This window comes from Centropristis striata, chromosome 7 (assembly GCF_030273125.1).
Source record: "Centropristis striata isolate RG_2023a ecotype Rhode Island chromosome 7, C.striata_1.0, whole genome shotgun sequence".
Taxonomy (NCBI): Eukaryota; Metazoa; Chordata; class Actinopteri; order Perciformes; family Serranidae; genus Centropristis; species Centropristis striata.
The window spans coordinates 36993690-37001761 of NC_081523.1; the positions used below are offsets into that span (position 1 = coordinate 36993690).

Here is an 8072-nt window from a genome sequence, read left to right on the forward strand (position 1 = left end):
TAGTTCAGATGATATACTATATACAGATGTGACCATTTACTAAAAAAAATGAACATGATTTCAATTTAACTAACAGCGGAAATTTTCTACAGTTTATTTAAGAAACACGATATATTTACGTTAACAGCTCTTCATGATGGAGGTTAAAACAAGTTGTATTAGACCACTGACATCAAATCAGACATGTTGGATTAAAATGTGCTGTTGTTACTTTCATTCTTTTCTGTCTCCCCTTATTCATAACAATCATGTCAAATTATGAAAAATACTAAAGCAGACGTTGTCTTTGGTATTGAAATGACACACATAAGACAAAGATAATAATTGAGGTTAATTCACCTTCTGATTGTCTCATTTCAACCCACAGATTGAGGCTTTTCTCACCAACACACAGCTGACTGAGTGTGAGCTCTGCTTCATCCTCAGTCCTCTTTAGAACTGGATCAGATGTTCAGAGTAAAGTGAGATACATTTTCTCTTCATCCAACATTTAATCTAGTATCTCCCTGAACAAACTCACCTGCAGCTCATTATTGATGGTCCTGACAGACAGAGTTTCACAAAATCTTTGTTTAATTATTGACTATTTACAGTGAAAGCAGCTGTTCAAGGAACCTGACGCTGCCAGACAGTTTGTTCCACAGAACCATCTGAGAAATGGTCTTTGGAAACAGTTTGAAAAAGGTCAGACGCTTTCAAAATCTACCTGCCAGGTGAATGGATGAACTATGTGTCTATCAGTGTCTATTACAGGCTGCTGGAGCCAGTCGGGAGAAGAGCTAAAACATCTTCCATCAGGAAAAGCCTTCAGTGTTCTTTGATCTTCCTTTAATGAAGAAAAACTCTGTTTTAATCTAACTGATATTATTGCAGCACCTTCGCTCGCCTCTTTCTCTGTTTCATTGTTTCATACAACAACAATAAAGATTTGACCTGAGCGACATTATTGTTTTCAACAAACTGTTGTCATCACACACATCTAAAGCATCGCCATAGCAACCAGTAGCCTCTCACAGGACACTGATTGGTCCAAACCACTGGTGGTTCAGACCCAAACACATGAGCTGAAGCCTGACAACAAGGATTTCTGTGATATGAGTCCAAGTGAAAGAGAACGGACTGACAAACTGGGTTATAGATCTGTGCTCAGGCAAACTGAGAAAACAAATGAACCAAACTAAATCTGAAACTTCAATCATGATTTAAATTCAGCAGATATACATTGTGTGTGTGAGCACAACACAGGAACTGACCTCAGAGTCTCCAGTCTGCAGTTTGGACTCTCCAGTCCAGGACACAGCCGCTTCAGTCCTGAATCCTCCAGATTAAAGCCGAGGCTAATGTCCAGCTCTCTCAGATGGGAGGGGTTGGACTTCAGAGCTGAGGCCACGACTTCACAGTGAGTCTCAGAGAGAAGACAGTGAGAAAGTCTGCAAAATATAAATAGACATGTTATAGAAAACATGATGCAGACACTGTTTACGATGTAAAACAGGCTGTGTGTTGTGATTAAATGATGAGTGTGAAAACATTTTTAGCACACACTCATTTTTTTCTGGGCTAGATTTGTATGAAGCCTCCATCACTCCAACAGAGACTGATAGGAGATGATGACATCAGCAGTTTAACATGTAGAATGTTTTCAATACGTATGTTTGATGGTAGTTTCAGAAAAGGTTTGTGTTTTCCAAGTTTTATATTGTGCATGTGTGTAAAGTGTGTATCTTTACTCTCACACTGATGCTTCAGCTTTACATTGCTGTATAATGTTGATGATCACATCTGGACTTACACAGCTTTCCTGCAGTTCCTCACAGCTGGAATCAGTCTCTGTCTTCCCTCCTGTGACGTCTTGTACTTCTTCAGGTCCAACTCATCCAGAACCTCCTCTGACATCTGCAGCATGTAGGCCAGAGCTGAGCAGTGGATCACAGAGAGTTGCTTCTTTGATCTGTTCTCTGACTTCAGGAACTCTTGGATCTCCTGATGGACTGAGAGGTCGTTCATCTCCAACAGACAGTGGAAGATGTTGATGCTTCTGTCAGGAGAGATCTCGGTCTTCTTTCCCTTCAGGTTCTTGATGACTCTCTGGATGACTTCTGTACTGTTGTCTGTGTGACCCAGCAGGCCTCCTAACAGTCTCTGGTTGGACTCCAGAGAGAGGCCATGAAGGAAGCGAACAAACAGGTCCAGGTGGCCATTTTTACTCCTCAAGGCTTTCTTCAGTGCTCCCCTCAGGAAGTCATCCAGGGATGAAATTACATATTTTTTTCCCAGAAAAGTCTTCAGTACCTCTGTGTTCCTGTTGGTGTAACAGTGGAACAGGTAGACTGCAGCCAGAAACTCCTGAATGCTCAGATGAACGAAGCAGTAGACTGTTTTCTGGAAGATCACACTCTCTCTTTTGAAGATCTCTGTACAAACTCCTGAGTACACCGAGGCCTCTGTGACATCCAGACCACAGCGCTCCAGGTCTTCTTGGTAGAACATGATGTTTCCTTCCTGCAGCTGTTCAAACGCCAGCCTCCCCAGCTTCAGAAGAACTTCTCTGTCAGCCTCCATCAGCTCCTGTGGACTCGTCTCATGTCCCTCAGCATACTTCTGCTTCTTCTTCTTGGTCTGAACCAGCAGGAAGTGTGAGTACAGGTCAGTCAGGGTCTTGGGCAGCTCTCCTCTCTGCTCCGTAGTCAACATGTGGTCCAGAACTGTAGCAGTGATCCAGCAGAAGACTGGGATCAGACACATGATGTGGAGGCTCCTGGATGTCTGGATGTGTGAGATGATTGTGCTGGAGCGCTCTTCATCACTGACCCTCCTCCTGAAGTACTCCTCCTTCTGGGCGTCAGTGAAGCCTCGTACTTCTGTCACCCTGTCAACACATGCAGGAGGGATCTGATTGGCCGCTGCAGGTCGGGAAGTTATCCAGACGAGAGCCGAGGGAAGCAGATTCCCCTCAATGAGGTTTGTCAGCAGCACGTTGACCGATGACTTCTGTGTGACATCAGAGACAATTTTCTTCTTGTTGAAATCCAGAGAAAGTCTGCTTTCATCCAGGCCGTCAAAGATGAACAGAGGTTTACAGACGGCGAGCTTCTCTGCTGGGACCTTCTGTAATGTTGGATGGAAAACATGGAGCAGCTCCAGAAGACTGTACTGCTCATCTCTGATCAAGTTCAGCTCCCTGAACGAAAGCAGAATCACCACACTGACATCTTGGTTCTCCAAACCCTCTGCCCAGTCCAGACTGAACTTCTGCACCGAGAAGGTTTTTCCAACGCCAGCGACGCCGTTCGTCAGAACCACTCTGATGTGTCCCTGTTGGTCAGGTAAGGCTTTAAAGATGTCCCGGCACTTGATTGGAGCGTCGTGGACGGTCTTCTTCTTGGAAGCTGTCTCCAGCTGCCTCACCTCATGTTGGGTATTAACCTCTTCACTCTGTCCCTCTGTGATGTAGAGCTCAGTGTAGATCTTGTTGAGGAGGGTTCCACTTCCTGTTGCATCACTTCCTTCAGTCACACGTTCACACCTCCTCCTCAGACTGATCTTATGTTCATCTAAAATCTCCTGCAGACAGCCAGACACTAAAAAAAGGAACAAAATGAAAAGCAATGAGTCAAAGTCATTATATTTATTACCAACATGAAGAATCCATATAAGAACATATAAAGTAGTAAAGTTCTCAAGTAATCATCTGTTCTTGAGCTTAAAAATAACATCAAAGTGATTTTTACATTTATCGTTTTGTTTAAGAAAAGATGTTTTCTGGGGGAACATTAGAAATGCTCCTTTTCCTCTCAGCCTCTGACTGTGTGTTGGTTGTTTGATTGACAGCAGGAGGCTGAGCCTCAGCAGCTCAGCAGCTTTTGTCAGTAGAAAACTTTTATGTGAAGCAGCAGCAACACGAGATGTTTGTTTAAATCAGTAGTGAGTTAACAAGGCTCTGGAATGCTTTATATCACATATTACTGAGTGGTTTAAATCAGTAAAATGTTAAATAAAGCTGATATCTTGAAGTATAAACTGGGACACAGGAGGAGAAATAAACTCCAAACCACAAAGATTCAGTAAGAAGCTCCTAAAGCACTGAGAGTTCAACACAGAGAACTTTCTCTCTGGTTGGAGCAGAGACACAAGTGTTGATCCAGTCAGTTTAGTTACAGACATGGCTTTGGTTTAAGGGAGGAGATCATCTCAGGCCGGACCCTGTTACATGTAAAACCAGCAAGAGACAAGCATGCTGAAAGCTGCAGCTTCTAACCTGAAGCAGAGAATGTTTGTTAGCAGAGGTTGTTGCAGTGAGAGGAGCCTGTTAAACATGTGACATGAAGACATCAGCAGACAGAGGGACAGTCTCACTTTGTTCAGTGCTGCTCTGACTGGCTGTCTGCAGTCCCAGTCTGCTTCTGGATCTCTGTCCACACTGGGGACAGGAGGAGTCTCCTGGTGAAGCAGACTGGTCCCAGTATGAGCTGATGCACGCTCTGCAGAACCAGTGTCCACAGCTGGTAGAGACGGGATCCTTCAGGACGTCCTGACAGGAAGCACAGCAGGACGGCTGCTCCTCCTCATCACTCCTCTTCCTCTTTCTGTCAACACATTTCTTTATCACTAAAGTGAAAACACATTCTGCCATACTGCTGCAATTTAATACAAAACACTGTGAGTGTAACATTTATTAGTTACGGTTATCATATCTACTGACACTCCTTTCAAAATAAACTTAACAGATATACTAACGAAAAAAGTTATTTCCAAAACATAATAAAGAAGAAAAACTTTACACCTGTTCACATTTCATGTTAAAAGAATGGATGTAAATATGTAACAGGTGTTCAGTTTCACATCATTGGGATTGTAGCAGTCAGTCAGTATTTTCTTCAACATTTCCAGATGGGAAATGTTAAACTATTGTAGCCACAAAAACAAGGTTGGACATTAACAGAATACAAGTAATAGGACTATACATTAAAATATTAAATATCAGTTACTGTGTTCCATTACAGTTGCAGTTTAAATTTGTGGTATTCTGAAAACAGTTTGTTGAACTCATTACTTTATTTCTTACACAAGGAGATTATGTTTTTGTTGTCTGTTTATCAGCAGGATTATAACAAAAACGCCCAATTTTTCATTTACCCTAGTTGAAGGGTGTTGGAAGGGCTCTGTTACATGTTGGGGCAGATCACAATCACAGGGTTGATGTACAGATTCATTTTTAGCTCCTGTTAACATTGTGGGACGGCCTTGTTGGACAATTTTTTGTTTTAATTGCTCCCAAATTCACACGAGGCATGGATTTCCCATAAATAGATTATTTTATTTAAAAGTCAAGACAGGTTTTTTTTGTTTTCTTTCTGTCTCGATTGTAAACTATCAAATGATGACATGACACGTATAATTCAGATTTTCTAGAAAGAGACATGGTTTAAATATACACAAGTGTCTCATTAATGAGCTGATAACATTTACATCAGCACTGCCCATGGATGTTCCTGTTCCTTCTTGAGCTTCACCAACAATAAATGGTGAAGAGAATCTAAGCTCAAAGTTCCACTTACTAATAATTAAAAACTTTTGATGACAACCTCTGATTTGTTAGTATAAGTGGAACATTTAGCTTAAATTTTATTCACCATATTCTACACAAGAACATTGTGAAAAAACTGTCAACACATATTAAGGAGAGCAAAGATTTCACATGATTTTTTTTTCAACACATTTCACTATAATGATGTGCACTGATTCTAGATTGCACCTGCAAAATATTGGGAAATGAATTGTATACAGTAGTGTTCAAAATAAGAACAGTCCAATGTGACTAACCAGATTAGTCCAGGTTTTTAGTATATTTTTTTATTGCTACATGTCAAACAAGGTACCAGTAGGTGCAGTAGATTCTCAGAAAACCAACAAGACCCAGCATTCATGATATGCACGCTGTTAAGGCTGTGCAATTGGGCAATTAGTTGAAAGGGGTGTGTTCAAAAAAATAGCAGTGTCTGCCGTTGGCTTTACAAACTCAAAACTATTTTGTACAAACTTTTGTGTTTAGCAATCCTTAGAATCACTAAACTAATATTTAGTTGTATGACCACAGTTTTTTATAACTGCTTCACATCTGTGTGGCATGGAGTCAACCAACTTGTGGCTCCTTTCAGCTGTTATTCCACTCCAAGATTCTTTAACAACATTCCACAATTCATTAACATTTCTTGGTCAGCGAGTAGTAAAACTCTCTTACTTTGTGTCTGAGGGTCCAGGTTCATTACTGAAGTATGGAGGGTCAAGCATGGACCAGTCACTCTTCATAGACTGACAGCCAGACACTAGAGACTCTGCTCTCTGTCTGTACGAAACTCTGCAAACACAAAAATAATTTCAGTCATTTTCTTATTTAAAGAAAGCTCTAAATACACAAAGTACAGTTTCTGCAGATCATAAGGAGGGTTAATAGTTTGGATTAGTCCTCTTAGATTGGATTACAGGTTTTATAAGTCAGTGGTTCTCAACTGGTCGGTCTCAGGACCCTCCTTTTTCCTCAGACATGAAGTTGCAACACAAATTTCTGAAAATTGTTAAACATCCAAATTTATTTAGCAAGAAAACTGGAGCAATACACAATGCCTTCATGCACTGTTTAAAAGATGAAATAAAAACACACAAAGTGCAACAAGGGTGCAACTATGCTAAAGGCAGACTTAACTTTAGAGTGAGCTTACAAGGTTTCTATCTGTACACAGGTACACATGCTTTTTAAACAAGTTAACTGTTGATGTTCATCAAGTTTCAATAATATAAAATTAACTCTATGATGACTTTTGTTTTCTTTAGGAGAACAAAAAGCCAAAATTATTTTGGATTACAGATAAACACTTTTAAACAAGTTAACTCTTGGTGCTTATCAAGCTTCAATAATACACATTTAACTGTATGTAAATAAAAATCCAAACTTATCTTGAATTACAGATTCATGTTTTATCTTGTAAGTGTAGCAGAGATGACCCTATCAGGGGAAACAGAACTTACTGAACCACATTCTGTTATCAACCAACAGGCTATTCAGAGGCACTGTGTAATGGGAAATATATGCCCTTTAAAGGCCTTCTATTTGTTTTGGAGACTTTTACCAATCAACTTTTTATAACTCACACATCTCAGGATGGGCAGCGACCCCCCAGTTGAGAATCACTGTTCTAGGTGAGGAACAGTTGTCATTGATATAAAGAGGAAGAAGGAACAAATTATTTCTCTTGTCTGTGTTACAGAAGGTTCACAAACACGAAATCAACAAAACATTGGCAGACAAAACTGAAAATTAGTCATAAAAAATGAGTTCGTAGCAGTTCTTACTTTGTGTCTGAGGGTCCAGGTTCATTACTGAAGTATGGAGGGTCAATCATGGACCAGTCACTCTTCACAGACAGACAGCCTGAAAATAGAGACTCTGCTCCGTCCTCCTCTTCCTCCACACAATTATTCATCTTCTGATCTGAAGTCAGTCTGAGAGGTGAAACAGTAACACTGACTGTTAACAGAACATTAACAGAGAACAAGTTTGTTCATGCATCACGCCAGGCCTTGGAGAAGAGGAAGTAACACACATACACACACACACACACACACACACACACACACACACACACACACACACACAGCATACAGTACAATAAAACCACTCAGCTCTCCACTCTCATTACCTCTGAGCTTGTTTTCTTTGTTTACAGCAGGTCTACTGTGTTTTTTTCAGCCATCATGACTTTGTGTGCTGGATTAAAACTCACCTCGCCTCAGCTTCAAGTTGTCCTCCTCCCTGTTCTGTTGTGTCGACTCAAAATGGAGTCTGAGCTGACTGAAACTTTCAGTTTCACTTTGACGTAGTTAGTGTTGCTCCTCCCCTCTCCATTTACATCAGTGTGTGTGTGTGTGTTTGTGTGCGTGTGCGCTCACACAGATCAGCTTTTGAACATGATACGTTCCTCTTGTCCTGAACAGGTTTAATTAAAACAACTTTTAAAATGGAAATGTTGTTTTCTCATCTTAATGTGTAAATCATGTTATATCACATTTACTTA

At 40.6% G+C, this 8072-nt stretch overlaps 1 pseudogene; it reads right to left on the reverse strand.

Annotated features, from left to right (window-relative positions):
- Positions 1-1788: 1788 nt before the first annotated feature.
- LOC131975395 (protein NLRC3-like) lies at positions 1789-7831 on the reverse strand (annotated as a pseudogene).
- Positions 7832-8072: the final 241 nt, after the last annotated feature.